Source organism: Oncorhynchus gorbuscha, linkage group LG06 (assembly GCF_021184085.1).
Source record: "Oncorhynchus gorbuscha isolate QuinsamMale2020 ecotype Even-year linkage group LG06, OgorEven_v1.0, whole genome shotgun sequence".
NCBI classification, from domain to species: Eukaryota; Metazoa; Chordata; class Actinopteri; order Salmoniformes; family Salmonidae; genus Oncorhynchus; species Oncorhynchus gorbuscha.
This window is the reverse complement of record NC_060178.1, coordinates 44377176-44402086: the sequence shown is the minus strand read 5'-3', so window position 1 is coordinate 44402086 and position 24911 is coordinate 44377176. Positions and strand designations below refer to the sequence as shown.

Genomic DNA, 24911 nt, shown 5'->3' with positions numbered 1-24911 from the left:
AGAAATAATATCATATATGTCCATGCAAGAGAACTCAACTAAGCAGCCACCAACTTTTTCAGTTGATTGCACTAGCACATGATTTGGTAGCACCAATTCTTTTGATGATGTGTGCCCATAATGACCTGACCTGTGTCCCATAACATTCCACACATAACCAGGCTAATAATGATTAATCCTCTTTTAAACTAGCATGCCCTTAAAGGGCTTGACATTCAGGTAAATTTACCAGTGGTACACCGGGCCAGTGCCAAATAAATGTTACTGGCCAGAATGAAAACAATACTGCCCGGGAAAGAGGATAATGCGTACCTCGTTTAAATGTTATCTTTTTAACGGGCTGAGCAAGTAGCCTATAATGACCTACACAAATAATACAATTTTAACTTGCCAATGTCATATTTACATTGATTGTTTGGAGGGAAAACATAAAACCTGTGCACAATCTCAAAAAGGGTGTTATTGTTACCGATTTTGATCAGTCACTCTACAGTTGTAGGGCCCTATAACATTTCATATTTTTTCATCCTTTGGTAAATTCAGTTAATCATGTTTTACATTTCCAGGTTTCAGAGTCTTCCTATTTTTTTTTCCAGTTTTTCCCCCCATTTAAAAAAATAAATAAATTGGATGTTCTAAGTCCACAAGAATTCTAATCAGGATACCACTTGAGGTCTGGGACCAATCAGGCAAACATTATTGGGAGGGTGTAGAGCCCTTTAATTCAATTGTGCTTTTAGCAAGAGTGTTTGGCTAGCTGTGTTTTTGTACTGTACAATGTACAGTGCAGGCTACAAGTACATGTGATGTCAGAGTTTGCAAGACAAATGACCCACTATTGATATAAATCAGCAGATATAATTCTGCCAGGTAGGCCTACTTTGCTGTCAACATTTAATTGGGAAGGTTATTTGGAAAAGCTTTTACATCTTTTCATTCAAACAGTGCATGATGACTGAATAGAACATTGCAAAGATTCGAACAAGACTTTGGATCAAACCTTTTGAATACCTGGTCTGCAAACCCATTGTTGCATACCCATTGTTGCATACCCATTGTTGCATACCCATTGTTGCATATCCATTGTTGCATACCCATTGTTGCAAACCCATTGTTGCATACCCATTGTTGCATACCCATTGTTGCATACCTATTGTTGCATACCCATTGTTGCGTACCCATTGTTGCGTACCCATTGTTGCATATCCATTGTTGCATACCCATTGTTGCATACCCCTTGTTGCATACCCATTGTTGCATACCCATTGCTTTTTGAATAAGTCTTGATACATAAAATCGTGAACCAAAAACTAACGTGACCAGCAACAACAACAAAATAATTCACTGGCACCAATTATCGTGACCAATTAGAAAATTATGTCGCACTGCCAAGTCAACGGGTTACAAATGCAAGTGTTTTGGTCACAGTTTTGAGCCCTTCTAAGTCCTACATGCACACATGTGCACGCGCTCACATATGCTCCCAGACACGCTCACACACATGCAGGGGCTAGGTTAAGGTGAGCAGCAGGGTTGCTGCTATGTAAGATGTATGTAGGATTAGCAGAGATAGATAACCCCTGTCTCATTCACAGACTATCTACTATGCAATTACCATTCACATACAGGGCGCTGTCACCCTGTCACAAAGTCACACACACAAACATACTACGCAGTGACAGCGGCAGGAGCAGAGTTGACAGGAGAGATAAATTAACAGTGAGCAAACAGCTGCATAGGTGGCTCATTAAACTCACCCTGCTGTGGTACCACACACACACACACACGCATTGGCACGCACACACACACACACACACACACACACACACACACACACACACACACACACACACACACACACACACACACACACACACACACACACACACACACACACACACACACACACACACACACACACACACACACACACACACACAAATATCTAAAATCAGTCTATCTAGATAAGTGAACGAAAGTCCATTGTGTATGTGTGTGTGCACATCCACCTGTGTTTCTGAGTGGACGTATCGGAGTCCAGCTGAGCCCAGTGGCTGTAGACAACGCACATACAGTACCCGTCAAAAGTTTGGACACACTTACTCATTCAAGGATTTTTCTTTAATTTTACTATTTTCCACATTGTAGAATAATAGTGAAGACATCAAAACTATGAAATAACACATATGGAATCATGTAGTAACCAAAAAAAGTGTTAAACAAATGACAGTCCATCATTACTTTAAGACGTGAAGGTCAGTCAATCCAGAAATGTCAAGAACTTTGAAAGTTCCTTCAACTGCAGTCGCAAAAAACATCAAGCGCTATGATGAAACTGGCTCTCATGAGGACCGTCACAGGAAATCAAGAGCCAGAGTTACCTCTGCTGCAGAGGATATATTCATTAGAGTTACCAGCCTCAGAAATTGCATCCCAAATAAATGCTTTACACAGTTCAAGTAACTGACACATCTCAACATCATCTGTTCAGAGGAGACCTTCATCAGGCCTTCATGGTCAAATTGCTGCAAATAAACCACTACTAAAGGACACCAATAATAAGAAGAGTCTGGCTAGGGCCAAGAAACACGAGCAGGAAGGAAAAGGGGGATACCTAGTCAGTTGCACAACTGAATGCCTTCAACTGAAAAGTGTCTTCCGCAATGGACATTAGACCGGTAGAAATCTGTCCTTTGATCTGATGAGTACAAATTTGCGATTTTTGGTTCCAACCGCAGTATCTTTGTAAGACGCAGAGTAGGTGAACGGATGATCTCCGCATGTGTGGTTCCCATCGTGAAGCATGGAGGAAGAGGTGCGATGGTGCTTTGCTAGTGACACTGTCTGTGATTTATTTAGAATTCAAGGCACACTTAACCAGCATGGCTACCATAGCATTTTGCAGCCATCCCATCTGGTTTGCGCTTAGTGAGACTATCATTTGTTTTTCAACAGGACAATGACGCAACACCTCCAGGCTGTGTAAGGGCTATTTGACCAAGAAGAAGAGTGATGGAGTGCTGTATCAGATGACCTGTCCTCCACAAAAAGTGAGAAAAACCCCACCAATGTGGCATATGTGGGAACTCCTTCAAGACTTTTAGAAAAGCATTCCAGGTGATGCTGGTTGAGAGAATATGCCAAGTGTGTGCAAAGCTGTCATCAAGGCAAAGGGTGGCTATTTTGAAGAATCTTAACTAAAATCTATATTGATTGGTTAAACACTTGTTTGCTTACTACATGATTCCATATGTGTTACATCATAGTTTGATGTCTTCACTATTATTCTACAATGTAGAAAATAGTTATATCATAGTTTTGCTATGAATGCTATGGTAACCATGCTGGTTATTCTACTGGTTATTCTACAATGTAGAAAATAGTACAAAATAAAGAAAAGCCCTTGTATGAGTAGGTGTGTCCAAACCTTTGACTGGTACTGTACATACATACTTCAGAGGTGTGAGCCACATAGAGCAGGAGAGACCTGAGGTTGACAGCAGATCAAACTGAGAGCAGAGATGGAGAACATTTCCAGAGAGCGTGAGGGGCAGTGCTCACATCACCAGCACAGTCAAACTAAGGGGGTTTCAGTTTGCTACAATGGCTACATCCATAGTCTAGCTGCTCTAGCAGTTCCATGTCAAGTCCATAAGACTACGGTGAATCAGTGAGAGCGAGCCCAACCTTGTCTGCCCAATCACTCACCCCCTAGGCAGCACAGCACACTGTTACTATGCAAGAGTCACCTCGTCCCTGCCTAACTCCCTGTCTGTCTATCTGTCTGCCTAGAATGTGTCTAAGCGTTTAGGAAACTCTTAGAAAAGAGTTCCAAAAGGGTTATTCGGCTGTCCCCATAGGATAACCCTTTTTGGTTCCAGGTAGAACCCTCTGTGGAATGGGTCCTATATGGAAACCAAAAGGGTTCTACCTGGAACCAAAATGGTTCTTCAAAGTGTTGTCCTTTGGGGACAGCCAAAGAATCCTTTTAGGTTCTGGATAACACCTTTTATTCCTAAGAGTGTACACTGTTGACTATAGAGAGATATGAAGTGTCTGTGTGTGAGTGTGTGTCACAAAGCTCACTGTTATTAACAGGGAGTTAGACATTTTCTGGTACTATAAGTACAGTGCTGTATTCCCTGTCTAAAAGCCACATCTACATATTAAAAGAAAGAGAGAGAGAAACCGAGAGTGAAAAAGCGAGAAACCGAGAGCGAGAGAGACAGAGAGAGACAGAGAGAGACAGAAACCGAGAGCGAGAGAGACAGAGAGGGAGGGAGAGCAAAAGAACTGGGCTAAATGTGCGCAATATGGTCAGATCATACCTCACAAATGTTAAAAACAAGGAAACTCAAATCCTCACAAAGCGCCAGCAACTGCTTGCGACCTATTATCCCTAAACCAGACTGGCAAAAGTCATTTCCTGACCTTCATCTTAAAACCAAGTCCAGCTGAAAACACACCGGAGAGAAAGAGGGAGAGGAGACGCATTTAAAAAAAGAGGAAGAGGGAAAAAGGGGTAAGGCGACACATTACAGAGACAGACAAATTAAAACTGAGAAAGCAAGGGATCAGAGAAGAGGAAATGGAGAGATACCTCTTGGATCGGCGCAGCATGCTTCTCTCCGGCAGGGAAAAATTGGAGAGCACAGTCCAAAAAGAGTCAGACATGGTCCTGCAGCTCCACACACATAGCTGTCACACACACACACACACACAGACGACACTGCCCGCCAGCCTCTGAACACACAGACATACGTACGCCAGCTACTGGCAGCAGGCAGGCAGACAGGCAGCTTGGACAGATGGATAGGATGCGGCTTCTGCTTCCTAAACTAAAGCTAAAACTGCCGCTGGTCTCAACCTGCACCGCTAGCTAGCGCTGATCTGAGCAACCTCAGTGTGCTCTCTCCCTCTCAATCTCTTTCTCAATTTATCTGCCTGACAGTCTCTCTCCCCCTCCCCTCTGTCTTGCTTCTCCCCCTCCCTCCCGCTCAGTGACCAGCCTCTCTCTCTCATCCTCCCTTCCTCCCTCACTCCCTTTAGCTCAGTGGCCAGCCTCTCTCCGTGGATCACATTTAAAGGTGCAGCCTGTGTAAACACCTATTAACTCTACTGCCAGTGCTTTCTCTGCACCATCTACCGCCCATCTGGGGTTTGTGTGTTGTGTGCGTGCATGCAAAGTATCAGGGAGCCCAGGGAGAAACAAACTCATTATCAGACAGAACAGAACATAGTGGATTTAAGATTTACCTTCTCAGTAGAAACAAATACTTCTCTCTATGTATTACGCAGCTGCCTGCCCTTTAGTAATGTGTGTAATGAAAGGTACCAGCCAGCAACAGATCAGAAAACAAGACAAGATAGAAGGGGGACAAAAATATAGGAGGGAAGTTTGTGTGGGAGGCAGGTGAGCGTGCTAGTGTCAGTCGCGTGACAGTGCTGGGGTAGTGCAGTGTGCCTAATGCTTATGGCTCCTGTTTCCACCAGGCTAACTAACAGAGGAATATGTTAGCAGTAGCACCTCAGAGAAAGAACAGAAGCTAGCAGAGCGTGACAGACACAGGCTGCAGGGTCACCAAAGATGTTTAGAACTATCCCAAGATAGACCACTGCTTGTTGTTTCCAATGGGAGCAAATTAATCATAGTGGTCAAAACAAGCAAGGGGTGAGATCCTATTGGAACATTCTAGCATGTATTTGCATATTTATATTAAGGAACGCCTACTCTGTGAAGTGCGCGTGTGCAATAACTCAATTCGCCCTTGCACTCCTAAACAACACAATTTGTAGAAACTTTGGCAAAGGGTAAAGTCGACGAAACATAGTCCACTCTGTTAATAACTAGTTCTGGGAACGGAAAACTGCATTGAGATCAAATGTTTCATCAATGAGGAAATTAGTAGAATGTCGGCCAAAATCCATCTTGCTCCATCTTCTCCCATCGCCGGCCACTGGGCTTCCTCTCATCACCATATTTTTTTAAAAACCTAAGCTACCGTGCATACCTATATAACGTAGGTACATGACATAATGATGCCTCGTAAAATGTTGCGCAACACGTGCAACACAGCATTCCTAACCTAGCCCACAATGTCTGCTGTGTGGATCGAGCAGTCAACAAGTCGAGCAGTCATTTGAAAGAGTAAGAACATTTCAGCGAGACAATTCAGAGGTAAAACCCATTAAAGCCAAGATAATGGAATTCATTGTCCTTGACAATCAACTGTTCTCTTTTGTGGGTGATGTTGGCTTTCGCCGACTGGTCGAGCAAAGGTACACACTACCACATGCGCTATTTTTTAGTTGTTGCCCTACCGGAGTTACACAGTAATAGCCTCACTGATATTAGCTTGACTGCCGTACACACAATTCCCCATAATGTCAAAGTGGAATAATTTTTTACAAATTAATTAAAAATGAAAAGCTAAATTGCCTTGAGTGAATAAGTATTCAATCCCCTTTGTTATACCAAGCCTAAATATGTTCAGGAGAAAATGTGCTTAACAAGTCACAAAATAAGTTGCATGGATAAAAGTGTTTGACTTTAATGACTACCTCATCTTTGTACCCCACACATACAATTATCTGTAAGGTCCTCCAGTCGAGCAGTACATTTCAAACACCAATTCAACCACAAAGACCAGGGATGTTTTGCAATACCTCGCAAAGATGGGCACCTATTGGTAGTGTGCAAAGCTGTCATCAAGGCAAAGGGTGGCTACTTTGAAGAAATTCAAATATAAAATATATAGTGATTTGTTTAACACTTTTTTGTTTACAACATATTTTCACATGTGTTAATTCATAGTTTATGTCTTCACTATTATTCTACAATGTAGAAAATCATAAAAACAAAGAAAAACCCTTGAATGAGTACTTTTGACTGGTACTGTATATACAAAAGTATGTGGACACTACTTCAAATTAGTGGATTTGACTATTTCAGCCACCCCCGTTGCTGAGAGGTGTATAAAATCGAGCACACAGCCATGCAATCTCCATAGACAAACATTGGCAGTAGAATGGCATTACTGAAGAGCTTTCAACTTGGCACCGTCATAGGATGGCACCTTTCAAACAAGTCAGATTTCTGCCTTGCCCGGGCAACTGTAAGTGCTGTTATTGTGAAGTGGCAAGTCTATGAGCAACAACAGCTCAGGCGCAAAGTGGTAGGCCACACAATCTCACAGAACAGGACCGTCGAGTGCTGAAGCACGTAAAAATTGTCTGTCCACTCACTATCGAGTGCCAACCTGCCTCTGGAAGCAATGTCAGCACAATAATGATTTGTGGGGAGCTTCGTGAAATGGGATTCCATGGCCGAGCAGACAAACTCAAGCCTAAGATCCCCATGCGCAATGCCAAGCGTCGGCTGGAGTGGTGTAAAGCTCGCCGCCATTGGACTCTGGAGCAGTGGAAATGCATTCTCTGGAGTGATAAATCATGCTTCACCATCTGGCAGTCCAACAGACTAATCTGGGTTTGGCGGATGCCAGGAGAACGCTACCTGCCCAAATGCATAGTGCCAACTGTAAAGTTTGGTGGAGTAGGAATAATGGTCTGGACCTGTTTTTCATGGTTCGGGTTACGCCCCACAGCATACAATGACATTCTAGACGATTCTGTGCTTCCAACTTTGTGGCAACAGTTTGGGGAAGAATTTGACTGGCCTGCACAGAGCCCTGACCTCAACTCTATCGAACATCTTTGGGATGAATTGGAACGCCGACTGCGAGCAAGGTCTAATTGCCCAACATCAGTGCCCAACCTCACTAATACTCTTGTAGCTGAATGGAAGCAAGTCCCCGCAGCAATGTTCCAACATCTAGTGGGAAAGCCTTCCCAGAAGTGTGGAGACTGTTATAGAAGCAAAGGGGGGACCAACTCCATTAGTGTGAAGCTTTATGAGTGAAGGACCACAGGGTGAAATTCTAAACCAGGATTATCTGTCCCACTGGGTGGGTGTAAAGTAGCATACATTTGTAGGGGTGTGTTCAATTGTGTGAATACTAGAGGTGTATTGTATGTATGTGTGGGTGTCAGATATGTATTGAGTGTGTGAGCTCCCGTTTGTCATTGAAGTATTGTGAGGTGACAAAATATGTGGAATGGTTAAGAAAGGCTGGTTTGAGGAAGTATTTACAAAAGAGATGGTGGAAATGAAAAATGTAAATGGCTCTCGGTTTAGTGCTTTCGAATGATAAAAGTGAGAAAGTCAGAAAACGCAGTGTTGAAAGAGAAAGTGACGAGCCTGATGTACCAACAGCAAGGAGGTGGGGACTTGCCGTCCACATATATATATCCTATATCCTGAGGTGCCGGGTATGTCTCTGATTCACATTCCAATGATCTGGAGCAGATTGATTAGTCACCCTAACGCATCAGTTGTAATGTTGCATTTTGTATTGAGTAGGGTGGGTGTTTCTTGCATTCCCGTGAACAGTGATATGGTAAATGTGAACAGTGATATGGTAACTGTAAACAGTGATATGGTAACTGTAAACAGTGATATGGTAAATGTGAACAGTGATATGGTAACTGTAAACAGTATGGGTTGTTCAAGTTCACAATTTGATTAGGTGAACGCATTGTCACGGATGTAATTACGGCCATAAAAAAACACTATCCTTGTTTTAGGTGTGTATCCATGTTAGATTAACCAAACTATTTGGTCTCATTTTATAATAAGGAGCTGCAGGTTACTCGCTCCATGATTTAGATCAGTGGCCATCAACCGGGCGATCTGGATTTCTTAAGTTGTTATTTAGCACTGTCAACACTTTCAACACTTTGTTCAACACGTTTATAAGCCATACATTGCGCGTTCTCCTTACTTCCACTCGCGCTACAACCAGCACTGCAGCTGCAATGAATGAGTATAGCAAAGTGATCCGATAAGCTTGCGTTGTTATTATTAGCGGGTCCTGGATGGACGGTCTGTACTGCAGAAGGGCAGTCGGTGGTCTAGTTAGGGCCTGACCGCTACATGCAATGTTGCTATGGGATACAAGGTTAGTATCATTGAGATCCTATTAAATTACAAGAGGGGAAATGTCAAGCATTAAAGTTACAGAAATGGGCAAAAGAAATGGCAACATTCTTGGTCGGGGAGAAATATAAAACCAGGGTAATTGGAATGAATGGCAGTAGAGGCTTAGGGGATGCATGCCCTGCTTTTACTTATGCAGGAAAATAAAAGTAAGGCATGTTATGCATCAGAAAATATCTAATAGAATTATAGTCAACCTAAAATATTGTGATATAATTATAAATACAGCTTATATGGGTTTTCAACACATTTACAGTATAAATAGCCTCTAAAATATATGTAAACAGATCATAAATGTCTCAGATTTAGTTTTATTGGAAGGCTACGAGTGCTGTTACAATTGGAGTGCTATTACAATTGGAAGTTTACATACACCTTAGTCAAATACATTTAAACTCAGTTTTTCATAATTCCTGACATTTAATCCTAGTAACAATTCCTTTTTAGGTCAGCTAGGATCACCCCTTTATTTTAAGAATGTGAAATGTCACAATAATAGTAGAGAGTGATTTATTTCAGCTTTTATTTCTTTCATCACATTCCCAGTGGGTCAATTAGTATTTGGTAGCATTGTCTTTAAATTGGTTAAATTGGGTCAAACATTTCGGGTGGCCTTCCACAAGCTTCCTCCAATAAATTGGGTGAATTTTGGCCCATTCCTCCTGACAGAGCTGGTGAGTCAGGTTTGTAGGCCTCCTTGCACGCACACACTTTTTCAGTTCGGCCCACACATTTTCTATATGATTCAAGTCAGGGCTTTGTGATGGCCACTCCAATACCCTTGACTTTGTTGTCTTTAAACAATTTTGCCACAACTACAGAATGTACAATGCTTGGGGTCATTGTCCATTTGGAAGACCCATTTGCGACCAAGCTTTAACTGATGTCTTGAGATGTTGCTTCAATATATCTACCTACTTTTCTTCTCTCATGATGCCATCTATTTTGTAAAGTGCACCAGTCCCTCCTGCAGCAAAGCACCCACACAACATGATGCTGCCACACCCGTGCTTCACGGTTGGAATTTTGTTCTTCGGCTTGCAAGCCTCCCCTTTTTTCTCTAAACATAAAGATGGTACAAACGTATTTGTAGCATTACCATTTGTATTTTATATTTATATCCTTGCTCCTTCAATCAGGTCACAAACATAGGCCTATGGCATTTCAGCAAATTCTTGATTCTAAGAAATGTTTGCAAATGTATTAAAACATAAAAAACAGAAATACGGTATTTACATAAGTATTCAGACCCTTGGCTATGAGACTTAAAGCTCCATCCTGTTTCCAATGATCATCCTTGAGATGTTTCTACAACTTGATTGGAGTCCACCTGTGGTAAATTCAATTGATTGGACATGATTTGGAAAGGCACACACCTGTCTCTATAAGGTCCCACAGTTGACAGTACATGTCAGAGCAAAAACCAAGCCATGAGGTCGAAGGAATTGTCTGTAGAGTTCCGAGACAGGATTATGTCAAGGCACAGATCTGGGGAAGGGTACCAAAATATCTGCAGCATTGAAGGTCCCCAATAAAACAGTTGCCTCCATCATTCTTAAAAGTAAGAAGTTTGGAATCACCAAGACTCTTCCTAGAGCTGGACGCCTGGCCAAACTGAGCAATCTGGGGAAGAGGGTCTTGGTCAGGGAGGTGACCAAGAACCCAATGGTCACTCTGGCAGAGCTCTAGAGTTCCCCTGTGGAGATGGGAGAACCTTCCAATTGGACAACCATCTCTGCAGCACTCCACCAATCAGGCCTTTATGGTAGAGTGGCCAGACAGAAGCCACTCTTCAGTAAAAGAGTGATGCTTTTTGGCAAACTCTGCTTGGAGTTTGCCAAAAGGCACCTAAGGGTCTGATGAAACCAAGATTGACCCCATTGGTCTGAATGCCAAGCATCACGTCTGGAGGAAACCTGGCACCATCCCTATGGTAAAGCATGGTGGTGGCAGCATCATGCTGTGTGGATCTTTTTCTTCGGCAGGGACTTGGAGACTAGTGAGGATCGAGGGAAAGATGAACGGAGCAAAGTACAGAGAGATCCTTAATGAAAACCTGCTCCAGAGCGCTCAGGACCTCAGACTGGGGCAAAGGTTCACCTTCCAACAGGACAACGACCGTAAGCACACAGCCAAGACAATGCAGGAGTCTCTGAACGTAAGTGAGTGGCCAAGCAATAATATATATAATATAATAATAATATATGCCATTTAGCAGACGCTTTTATCCAAAGCGACTTACAGTCATGTGTGCATACATTCTACGTACATTCTAAGCAAGAGCCTGGACTTGAACCCGATCTAACATCTCTGGAGAGACCTGAAAATAGCTGTGCGGGCACGCTCTCCATCCAACCTGACAGAGCTTGAGAGCATCTGTAGAGCATCTGTAGAGAAGAATGCGAGAAACTCCCAAAATACAGGTGTACCAAGCTTGTAGCTTCATAACCAAGAAGACTCGAAGATGTAATCGTTGCCACAGGTGCTTCAACAAAGTACTGAGTAAAGAGTCTGAATACTTATGTAAATGTGATATTTCATTTATTTATTTTTTATAAATTAGCAACATTTCTAAAAACCTGTTTTGCTTTATCATTATGGGGTATTGTGTGTAGATTGATGAGGACAAAAAACAAGTTAATACATTTTAGAATAAGGCTGTCACGTAACAAAATGTGGGAAAAAATCAAGTGGTCTGAATACTTTCCAGTCAGTTAAGTCAGTTAAGAACAAATTCTTATTTACAATGCCAGCCTAGGAACAGTGGGTTAACTGCCTTGTTCAGGGGCAGAACAACATATTTTTACCTTGTCAGCTCTGGGATTCAATCTAACAACCTTCCAGTTACTAGTCCAATGCTCTAATCACTTGTCATGCAGGTGAAAGAGGACCCAAAAGCGACTTAACAGAAACAGAGTTTATTCAAGTCCAAACAGGGAATAACAGACATCCTCTAGTCTGTAGAGGGGAATAACAGGAGAAGCGGCCACAGACTGCAGGTCGCTTCGGGTAGGCGCAGGCCGTAGTTGACTGAGACACCTGCTCACACGCAGCATCTGATGAAGGCAAAAACACGACAGGACAGGGCGAAACACAATCACAGCACGGTGAATACTAAACAAGGAACCGACGGGACAGGAACGGAACACAAAGGAATAAATAGGGACTCCAATCAGGGGAAAGGATCGGGAACAGGTGTGGGAAGACTAAATGATGATTAGGGGAATAGGAACAGCTGGGAGCAGGAACGGAACGATAGAGAGAAGAGAGAGCGAGAGAGTGAGAGAGGGAGGGGGAGAGAGAGGGATAGAAAGAGGGAAAGAACCTAATAAGACCAGCAGAGGGAAACGAATAGAATGGGGAGCACAGGGACAAGACATGATAATAAATGACAAACATGACAGTACCCCCCACTCACCGAGCGCCTCCTGGCGCACTCGAGGAGGAATCCTGGCGGCAACGGAGGAAATCATCGATGAGTGAACGGTCCAGCACGTCCCGAGACGGAACCCAACTCCTCTCCTCAGGACCGTAACCCTCCCAATCCACTAAGTATTGGTGACCCCGTCCCGAGAACGCATGTCCATGATCTTATGTACCTTGTAAATAGGTGCGCTCGACAAGGACGGGAGGGGGGAGGGAAGACGAACGGGGTGCGAAGAAAGGGCTTAACACAGGAGACATGGAAGACAGGATGGACGCGACGAAGATGTCGCGGAAGAAGCAGTCGCACAGCGACAGGATTGACGACCTGGGAGACACGGAACGGACCAATGAACCGCGGAGTCAACTTACGAGAAGCTGTCGTAAGAGGAAGGTTGCGAGTGGAAAGCCACACTCTCTGGCCGCAACAATACCTTGGACTCTTAATCCTGCGTTTATTGGCGGCTCTCACCGTCTGTGCCCTGTAACGGCAAAGTGCAGACCTCACCCTCCTCCAGGTGCGCTCACAACGTTGGACAAACGCTTGAGCGGAGGGAACGCTGGACTCGGCAAGCTGGGATGAGAACAGAGGAGGCTGGTAACCCAGACTACTCTGAAACGGAGATAACCCGGTAGCAGACGAAGGAAGCGAATTGTGAGCGTATTCTGCCCAGGGGAGCTGTTCTGCCCAAGACGCAGGGTTTCTGAAAGAAAGGCTGCGTAGTATGCGACCAATCGTCTGATTGGCCCTCTCTGCTTGACCGTTAGACTGGGGATGAAACCCGGAAGAGAGACTGACGGACGCACCAATCAAACGACAGAACTCCCTCCAAAACTGTGACGTGAATTGCGGGCCTCTGTCTGAAACGGCGTCTAACGGGAGGCCATGAATTCTGAATACATTCTCAATAATGATTTGTGCCGTCTCCTTAGCGGAAGGAAGTTTAGCGAGGGGAATGAAATGTGCCGCCTTAGAGAACCTATCGACAACCGTAAGAATCACAGTCTTCCCCGCAGACAAAGGCAGACCGGTAATGAAGTCTAAGGCGATGTGAGACCATGGTCGAGAAGGAATGGGAGCGGTCTGAGACGACCGGCAGGAGGAGAGTTACCCGACTTAGTCTGCGCGCAGTCCGAACAAGCAGCCACGAAACGGCGCGTGTCACGCTCCTGAGTCGGCCACCAAAAGCGCTGGCGAATAGACGCAAGAGTGCCTCGAACACCGGGATGACCAGCTAACTTGGCAGAGTGAGCCCACTGAAGAACAGCCAGACGAGTGGAAACAGGAACGAAAAGGAGGTTACTAGGACAAGCGCGCGGCGACGCAGTGTGCGTGAGTGCTTGCTTAACCTGTCTTTCAATTCCCCAGACTGTTAACCCGACAACACGCCCATAAGGAAGAATCCCCTCGGGATCAGTAGAAGCCACAGAAGAACTAAACAGACGGGATAAGGCATCAGGCTTGGTGTTCTTGCTACCCGGACGGTAAGAAATCACAAACTCGAAACGAGCGAAAAACAACGCCCAACGAGCTTGACGGGCATTAAGTCGTTTGGCAGAACGGATGTACTCAAGGTTCTTATGGTCTGTCCAAACGACAAAAGGAACGGTCGCCCCCTCCAACCACTGTCGCCATTCGCCTAGGGCTAAGCGGATGGCGAGCAGTTCACGGTTACCCACATCATAGTTGCGCTCAGATGGCGACAGGCGATGAGAAAAATAAGCGCAAGGATGAACCTTATCGTCAGACTGGAAGCGCTGGGATAGAATGGCTCCCACGCCTACCTCTGAAGGTCAACCTCGACAATGAATTGTCTAGTGACGTCAGGAGTAACGAGGATAGGAGCGGACGTAAAACGTTCTTTAAGAAGATCAAAAGCTCCCTGGGCGGAACCGGACCACTTAAAACACGTCTTGACAGAAGTAAGAGCTGTGAGAGGGGCAGCAACTTGACCGAAATTACGAATGAAACGCCGATAGAAATTAGCGAAACCTAAAAAGCGCTGCAACTCGACACGTGACCTTGGAACGGGCCAATCACTGACAGCTTGGACCTTAGCGGAATCCATCTGAATGCCTTCAGCGGAAATAACGGAACCGAGAAAAGTAACGGAGGAGACATGAAAAGAGCACTTCTCAGCCTTTACGTAGAGACAATTCTCTAAAAGGCGCTGTAGAACACGTCGAACGTGCTGAACATGAATCTCGAGTGACGGAGAAAAAATCAGGATATCGTCAAGATAGACAAAAACAAAGAATGTTCAGCATGTCTCTCAGAACATCATTAACTAATGCCTGAAAAACAGCTGGCGCATTGGCGAGACCGAACGGCAGAACCCGGTACTCAAAATGCCCTAACGGAGTGTTAAACGCCGTTTTCCACTCGTCCCCCTCTCTGATGCGCACGAGATGGTAAGCGTTACGAAGGTCCAACTTAGTAAAGCACCTGGCTCCCTGCAGAATCTCGAAGGCTGATGACATAAGGGGAAGCGGATAACGATTCTTAACCGTTATGTCATTCAGCCCTCGATAATCCACGCAGGGGCGCAGAGTACCGTCCTTCTTCTTAACAAAAAGAACCCCGCCCCGGCCGGAGAAGAAGAAGGCACTATGGTACCGGCGTCAAGAGACACAGACAAATAATCCTCGAGAGCCTTACGTTCGGGAGCCGACAGAGAGTATAGTCTACCTCGAGGAGGAGTGGTCCCCGGAAGGAGATCAATACTACAATCATACGACCGGTGAGGAGGAAGGGAGTTGGCTCGGGACCGACTGAAGACCGTGCGCAGATCATGATATTCCTCCGGCACTCCTGTCAAATCGCCAGGTTCCTCCTGAGAAGTAGGGACAGAAGAAACGGGAGGGATGGCAGACATTAAACACTTCACATGACAAGAAACGTTCCAGGATAGGATAGAATTACTAGACCAATTAATAGAAGGATTATGACATACTAGCCAGGGATGACCCAAAACAACAGGTGTAAACGGTGAACGGAAAATCAAAAAAGAAATAGTCTCACTGTGGTTACCAGATACTGTGAGAGTTAAAGGTAGTGTCTCAAATTTGATACTGGGAAGATGACTACCATCTAAGGCAAACATGGGCGTAGGCTTGTCTAACGGTCTGAAAGGAATGTTATGTTTCCGAACCCATGCTTCGTCCATGAAACAACCCTCAGCCCCAGAGTCAATCAAGGCACTGCATGTAGCACCCGAACCGGTCCAGCGTAGATGGACCGACATAGTAGTACAAGATCTAGATGAAGGGACCTGAGTAGTAGCGCTCACCAGTAGCCCTCCGCTTACTGATGGGCTCTGGCCTCTTACTGGACATGAATTAACAAAATGTCCAGCAACTCCGCAATAGAGGCACAGGCGGTTGGTGATCCTCCGTTCCCTCTCCTTAGTCGAGATGCGAATCCCTCCCAGCTGCATGGGCTCAGTCTCAAAGCCAGAGGAGGGAGATGGTTGCGATGCGGAGCAGGGAAACACCGTTGATGCGAGCTCTCTTCCACGAGCCCGGTGACGAAGATCTACCCGTCGTTCTATGCGGATGGCGAGAGCAATCAAAGAGTCCACATCTGATGGAACCTCCCGGGAGAGAATCTCATCCTTAACCACTGCGTGGAGTCCCTCCAGAAAACGAGCGAGCAGCGCCGGCTCGTTCCACTCACTAGAGGCAGCAAGAGTGCGAAACTCAATAGAATAATCCGTTATGGACCGTTCACCTTGGCATAAGGAAGCCAGGGCCCTAGAAGCCTCCCTACCAAAAACTGAACGGTCAAAAACCCGAATCATCTCCTCTTTAAAGTTCTGGAACTTGTTAGAGCAATCAGCCCTTGCCTCCCAGATAGCTGTGCCCCATTCTCGAGCCCGGCCAGTAAGGAGTGAAATGACGTAAGCAACCCGAGCTCTCTCTCTAGAGTATGTGTTGGGTTGGAGAGAGAACACAATCTCACACTGCGTGAGAAAGGAGCGGCACTCAGTGGGCTGCCCGGAGTAGCAAGGTGGGTTATTAACCCTAGGTTCTGGAGGCTCGGCAGGCCAGGAAGTAACAGGTGGCACGAGACGTAGACTCTGGAACTGTCCAGAGAGGTCGGAAACCTGAGCGGCCAGGTTCTCCACGGCATGGCGAGCAGCAGACAATTCCTGCTCGTGTCTGCCGAGCATGGCTCCTTGGATCTCGACGGCAGTGTTACGAGCGTCTGAAGTCGCTGGGTCCATTCCTTGGTCGGTTCCTTCTGTCATGCAGGTGAAAGAGGACCCAAAAGCGACTTAACAGAAACAGAGTTTATTCAAGTCCAAACAGGGAATAACAGACATCCTCTAGTCTGTAGAGGGGAATAACAGGAGAAGCGGCCACAGACTGCAGGTCGCTTCGGGTAGGCGCAGGCCGTAGTTGACTGAGACACCTGCTCACACGCAGCATCTGATGAAGGCAAAAAACACGACAGGACAGGGCGAAACACAATCACAGCACGGTGAATACTAAACAAGGAACCGACGGGACAGGAACGGAACACAAAGGAATAAATAGGGACTCCAATCAGGGGAAAGGATCGGGAACAGGTGTGGGAAGACTAAATGATGATTAGGGGAATAGGAACAGCTGGGAGCAGGAACGGAACGATAGAGAGAAGAGAGAGCGAGAGAGTGAGAGAGGGAGGGGGAGAGAGAGGGATAGAAAGAGGGAAAGAACCTAATAAGACCAGCAGAGGGAAACGAATAGAATGGGGAGCACAGGGACAAGACATGATAATAAATGACAAACATGACATCACTAGGCTACCTGCCACCTATATGTACATATAGGTATTGATAAAGTGACAAGGCAACAGGATGGATAATAAACAGTAGCAACAGCCTTGAGTCAAAAAAGATCAATGCAGATACTGTGTGAGCTCCCCTACTTGCTACTTGTTACACTTTTAACGCTTAGCAAGACAGGAAAATGGTCTAATTCACACACTTATCAAGAAAACATCCCTGGTCATCCCTACTGCCTCTGATCTGGCGGACTCACTAAGCACATGCCTCATTTGTAAATGATATCTTAGTGTTGGAGCGTGCCCATCTATCCGTAAAAAAAAACCCCACAAAAATGAAGCTTTCTGGCTGGCTTAATTTAAGAACATTTTATTATTTGTACTTTTACTTTGGTTCCTGAAATATATTTTTGAAATTACATTTACTTTTGATACTTAATTATATTTAAAAGCAAATTCTTTATTTAAAAGCAAATACTTTTGGACTTTTACTCAAGTAGTATTTTACTGGGTGACCTTCACTTTTACTTGAGTCATTTACTTTTACTCAAGTATGACAATTGGGTACTTTTTCCACCACTGCCAATAGCTACCTGGACGAACTAATTTAGCAGTCTGATGGCTTAGGGGTAGAAGCTGATCCTGTTGGTTCCAGACTTGGTGCATCGGAACCGCTTGCTGCGAGGTAGCAGAGAGAACAGTCTATAACTTGGGTGGCTGGAGTTTCTGACCATTTTTAGGGCCTTCCTCTGACGCCGACTGGCATAGAGCGCCTGGATGGCAGGGATCTCAGCCCTAGTAATGTACTGGGCAATGCGCACTACCCCTCTGTAGCGCCTTGCGGTTGGATGTCAAGCAGTTGCCATACCAAGTGGCGATGCAGCCAATCAAGATGACTCACAATGGTGCAGCTGTAGAACTTTTTGAGGATCATGCCAAATCTTTTTAGCTTCCTGAGTGGGAATAAATGTTATCATGCCCTCTTCACAACTGTCTTGGAGTGTGTGGACCATGATAATTCCTTAGTGTTGTGGACACCGAGGAACTTGAAGCTCTTGATTCACTCCACTACAGCCGTGTGTCGATGAGTATGGGGGAGGAGTGCTCTTCCCTCCATTTCCTGTAGTCCACATCAGCTCCTTTGATCTGCACAACACCAATGTATGTAATCATTTATGTAGTAATGGGTGATAAATTGGGACGTTTCACTACTAACACTACATATTTCCTACTTAAATGACTACTGTGTACCTACTGAGATTTTGGGTATCTACAACTTAAAACCTACACAGTTCCTACATGTTTACTATTGAATGACTACACAATGCCTACACGCCACTTCTGTATGTCTACTCAATCCCTATTGAATTACTAGTGCCGTGCCATCTGTGTGTGTAGTGTTGTGTCACTACTGATCACAACTGAATTGCCCCTGCTACTTTTTCATTTCCTACATAAACCCTTTTGAATTACTATCGAAAACATTCACTTCTGTTTGCCAACTCAAAACCACTATTGACATCTTGTTGTTTTACTACTGTGTCACTAGTGGACTAGTGCACATTTTATTTCCTAATTGTTCTAACTGTAGCTGTATCACCAAAGAAGAAATTACACGCTTATACAAACACTATTCTTTTTATTTTGAAATACCTATGAAATATTTACACTTTTCTCTTAATCCCTTTGAGGCCTTGTCTTCATTCACCTTTGATTTAACTATCTTCAGATCCTCTTTTTTGTTGCAGCCACATTTCTCCACCACATAACCTTTCAGAAAATAAAGACAAGCAGAAGATACAACCAGTTATAAGCCGTTACCAATCATCTGCTAACAGAGGTCACATAAGACAACACAGAAAAACATCTGATAAACAATGTTAATCTCATAAACAACGGCCTCCAGTCTTCTTATGTTGAGAGCCTCCTTGGCAACAGGTTAAGAGGTAAGTAGAATGGGTAAGTATACCAATATGAATATACTGTACATTTGCATACAAACACACATACTTATTAGTAGGGTTGGGTAGGTTACTCTCTAAATGTAATCCGTTGCAGTTACTAGTTACCTGTCCAAAATTGTAATCAGTATTGTAACTTTTGTATTACCCAAACTCAGTAACATAATCTGATTACATTCCATTACTTTTAGATGCCTTGCCTTGCTCATGGGCAGAATGACAGATTTTTACCTTTTCAGCTCAGGGATTCGATCCAGTATCCTTTCAGTTACCAGCCCAACACTCTAACCACCAGGCTACCTGCCGCCCCAACAAGGACAACAATCTCTATGACAATGGATAACAGCTAAGACTGTTTGGCTTGCAATCGTTTGTGTTAAAAAAAGTTATGCAAAAAAAAATTAACAAAGACATGAAAGTATTCATTAAACATATCGGAAAGTCAAACGTACAGATGGTGTCAGCAGAATAGCTATGACAGACAGGATGACAAAGGACGGAAGACGACTACATTCAGGATTGTCCTACAGCCAACTACTTCCTGTTTTGTCTGGCTATAGTGTTGTGATACTTATTTACAACCTACATTGAGTAGTAAAAAGCCCTACCTGATTGCTATAGACCAGGTATTCCCAAACTGGGGTACATGTACCCCAATGCTGTCGGGGGTATGCCAAATACAAATGTGATTCACATTTTCAAACAGTCCATTTATATTTTCCAACAGGGTTATTCATTTGGGTGAGTTTTTTTTAGCCTTGTTTCACCGCCAAAAATAAAGTTAAAGCATCTAGTATTCAGTGAAATAGCAACACAATGTCAAATGCAGGTAGCCTAGTCAAATAGTTAACATCCAATCACATTAACCAGGTAGCCTAGTCAAATAGTCAACATCCAATCACATTAACCAGGTAGGTTAGTCAAATAGTTAACATCCAATCACATTAACCGTTACTCTCTCGCTGGAATTCCACCAACGGTCCGTATGGAGCCAAACGTAGCTGCTGCTCATTCCGTTTGCTCCAAAAAGGATAAATGGTTAAACAAATGAAGGCCTGCGTTCCATAGAGACACATACCAGCTCTACTGGTAGTACTGCCACTTCCAACAGTACTACACCTGCACCTGTCGACAACAAGTTGTTCTGCTTCCATAGAGACACATACCAGCTCTACTGGTAGTACTGTCACTTCCAGCAGTACTACACCTGCACCTGTCAACACAAGTTGTTCTGTTTCCATAGAGACACATACCAGCTCTACTGGTAGTACTGCCACTTCCAGCAGTACTACACCTGCACCTGTCAACACAAGTTGTTCTGTTTCCATAGAGACACATACCAGCTCTACTGGTAGTACTGCCACTTCCAGCAGTACTACACCTGCACCTGTCAACACAAGTTGTTCTGTTTCCATAGAGACACATACCAGCTCTACTGGTAGTACTGCCACTTCCAGCAGTACTACACCTGCACCTGTCGACAACACAAGTTGTTCTGCTTCCATAGAGACACATACCAGCTCTACTGGTAGTACTGCCACTTCCAGCAGTACTACACCTGCACCTGTCGACGACACAAGTTGTTCTGCTTCCACGAGCACATCCAATGCTAGCATCAGTCATTCTACATATGTTGTTAGCCCAGCTAGCATGGACACTGACAGTTGTGAATCTGATGCAGCCGAAGAGCTACTGCCCCCTTACCGGGGAAAGCACGGAACAACAGACAGAGACGTTGGACCTAAGTCCTCCACAATAGTATTGGGCTTGCCTTGTCCTAGCCACTCGGTAGCTCACCATACGCTTCTAGCCCGCTCTCATTAATGGTATCTGTTGCTTTTATACATGTCTTAATATTCGAAAGTCGTCTTAATTCTCGCTCAAAAACCTCCTGTGGCTTATCTTTCAATTGGCATGTTTTGTTTCAACAATTACTGCTTCACATACAAGCCAGTGAATTCTATGCGTTACAGCTGGATGTGTCAACAGGCCTAAGCACAGCTCCTGGTATATGTTACGTTCATGGGGGGTCCATTAAGGAAGACATCCTCTTCTGCAAAACCCATGAAACCAGGACAACATGAGAGGATATTTGTAAAGTACTGGACAGCTTTGTGACATTAAATGGACTTTGGTGGTCAAGATGTGTTGGTATCTGTACTGATGGTGCAAAACCCATGACAGGGAGACATAGTGGAGTGGTAACGAGCAACGTGCAAGCAATTGCTAACGCTTTTACAACATACAGAAGTGCGCTGGTTATCAAGGGACAAAGTGTTGACACGTTTTTCTTTTTTTAATTGAGAGATGAGCTTAAAGTTTTTTCACTGACCATAGTTTTCACTTGTCTGACCGCTTGCATGATGACGAGTTTCTCACACGACTGGCCCATCTGGGTGATGTTTTTTCTTGCCTGAATTATCTGAATCTAGGATTACAGCGACTCTCTGCAACTATATTCAATGTACGGGATAAAATTCAGGCTATGATTAAGAAGTTGGAGCTCTTCTCTGTCTGCATTAACAAGGACAACACACAAGTCTTTCCATCATTGAATGATTGTTTTGTGTGCAAATGAACTCAAGCTTACGGACAAATGTCAAATGTGATGTAGTGAAGCACCTGATTGAGTTGGGTACGCAATTACGCAGGTACTTTCCCGAAATGGATGACACAAACAACTGGATTCGTTATTCCTTTCATGTCCTGCCTCCAGTCCACTTACCGATATCTGATCAAGAGAGCCTCATCGAAATTGCAACAAGGGGTTCTGTCTTGGCAAATCGTGCTGTTAAGACACTGATGACCTTTGCAACCACGTACCTATGTGAGAGTGGATTTCTAATCCCTCACTAGCATGAAAACTAAATACAGGCTCAGACTGTGTGTGGAAAATGATTTAAGACTGAGACTCTCTCCAATACAACCCAACATTACAGAGTTATGTGCATCCATCCTTTCAAGCACACCCTTCACAATAACCTGTGGTAAGTTATTCACAATTTTCAATGAACAAAAACAGTTTTATATGTAAGATTGCTAAATAAACAGCAAAATTATTGATTATTATTATATTATTATTTGTGCCCTGGTCCTATAAGAGCTCCTTGTCACTTCCCACAAGCCGGGTTGTGACAAAAACTCACACTCATTCTTATGTTTAATACATGTATCGTATAGTGTGTGGGGCAGGCGTACAATGATGGCAAAAAAACAACATTTGAGAGTGTGCTGACCCTGGTGCTAGAGGGGGTACGCAGCTGGAGGTTGAATGTTTTGAAGGGGTACGGGACAATAAAAAGTTTGGGAACCACTGCTATAGACAAGCCTGTGCAGTAAAGCTGTAGTGTTTGGACTACTTATTTACTTCCAACATCAAGTAATAGAAATCTCTACTTACTACTCAAACAGTACTGTTTTCCTACTGAACACGACAACAAAACTCTACTTGAGTATCTTGAGCAGTGCATTCACTACACAATCCCTACAAGTCTCTACATAGTCACTACTGCACGAATAGGTTTTGTGTAGTGATTCAGGAGTACAACTAACCTGACTCTGCTTTACAAACACACATATGCTTACTGTACCTAGTCTGAACACACATACTCAAGGTCTTAAACACACAGAATGTGATGCCTTTTATGAGAGGGCCTTTAACATTAGAGTGCTATCAGCTAGTTTCTTGTTTGGTATTAGTACACTCTCCCTCTGTCTCCCTCTCACACTCCTCAACAGACACATGTACACACATGTCTTAAAGGACAATTCTGACACGTTCTAACCAATTATTATGCACTACTTAAGAATTGATACACATTTTGAAGTTGTATTGTTTTTGTTAGTCATACTGCACGATTCCTTGTTTTTGTCATTTTGAAGCTTCTGTGTTGCCCAAGTCGACAGCATACCATGATTCCCAGGGTGCATTTCATCTCCCTAGCTGGCTATCAAGCCCAGACGAAGCTTAGTCTAAATATATTGCTTATGTCACAAGTTATGAGTGCATTTCACATTACTTTTTGGGTTGTAAATTTTCTGTAATGCTTGCATGAATGTCGTGCTGAATATATGTTCATGTCCTTGTCCTTGTCACCAATCAACTGCAATACACTTCAAAATCATTCAAATTTAGATGCTAACTACCTACGCAAACCATAACACAGAGTTACTGTATCTAGTTAGCATGCTAGCTAGCCCAACTGCTACATCTAAAATAATAGTGTTTCAACAATAACAACTACATTTCATCTTGGTGACTTCCTTAAACAACAGTCCAAACAACATGTAGACTGTTAGAAGAACACAACATTTATTATGGCATTTACAGGCAAATCATTACGGAATCCTAGTCTCTCAGACTGAAAATATAGACTATTTGGAAAGGGCACAATGGCTGCCGGAGCTGTAACTTCGGCGGGTGATGGAATCATGGGAGTTTGAGCCTTGAACACAGCAAATGATTGTAGCAAGCTGACTAGAAATACAATTCTATAGGTTTTGAGCATATATATAAAATATTTACAGATGTTATTAGACAAAGACAAAACAGAACAACATATAGCAAGGAGTTATATAGATCATTGAAAATGACTGCCCATAATTTCTTGTATTAGTCATCTCTGGGATCAGAGACGTCACAAAGAAGCATGTTCCCGGTTTAGCTCATCACTACACAGTCAATAGGCATGAAATCATACAATTACACTAAACCTGTGTAACATATCACTAAATACTTAATAATAACAAACCAAATGTTAAAAGCGGCGGAGTTGTCCTTTAAGGGAACTGTTACTCTCGGAGTTAAGGGACCGGGTCATAAACACATGCCAGTACTACCCATACCAACACCAGTCGACACACGGACCCAACCAGTCTTACCTCCAGAGGAAGGGGTTTACCACCTGGTGGACAGGGGCTGACAGTGGGCCCTCTGGGTGGGCAGAGGTGGAGTAGAGGAGGAGGGAGGGCTGGGATGAGGAAAGGTGAGGAAGGACGGCGGGAGTGAGGTGGGAGAGAGCAGGTGCTGCAGGAGGCTGCTGTTGCCATGGCAGCGGTGCTGAGCGGCCGGCCAGATTCTACAGTTTGCCACGGACGGGCAGATGGGAGGAAGGAGGAAATGGAAGAATAGCGGGAAGGTGAGAGTACTGTCTGATAAACAACAGTGGGCTTTAAAATCGCCACACAATCACCACCAACACTAACTATTGTACGACGAGTAACTAACCTAACTTCATTCCATACAAGCTTTGATAAAGAAAGCAAAAGCGTGGCTGTGTACTCAGGCAGTGGATCACTCAGCCTTCTGCTCTGAGGCTGGTACGGACTGGGAGTCAACACTTGGAAGGGCAGGGCTGTTGGCAGGCTGGGTAGAGAGGAGCCATATGGGACTAGTCTAAAACAGGTCTGGACCTCCTGGCGAGTGACCAGAATGTGTGAGAATTATAACCCTGGCAGCAGCCTGCTGTGTGTGTATGACTGTGTATGCGTGTATGACTGGGCAGTAACCTGGTATTCAAATTACCCCCCCCCCACCCCACCCCACCCCCCTCTGCGAATGTAGGATTTCCCTCTCCTCTAATCTCTCCTCCTAATCTCCCCCCTTTCTTTACCTCCTCACTTTCCCTCCACCTCTCCTCCAGTTTTTCCGCTCTGCCTGAGTGCTGATCTGTGTTTCCGTGGCTGTGTGTGTGCACTGTATGTG

At 44.3% G+C, this 24911-nt stretch overlaps 1 protein-coding gene across 1 annotated transcript in view; it reads right to left on the bottom strand.

Annotated features, from left to right (window-relative positions):
- Nucleotides 1–24911, bottom strand: part of LOC124038006 (microtubule-associated serine/threonine-protein kinase 2-like) — a 170438-nt gene that overhangs the window by 102430 nt on the left and 43097 nt on the right.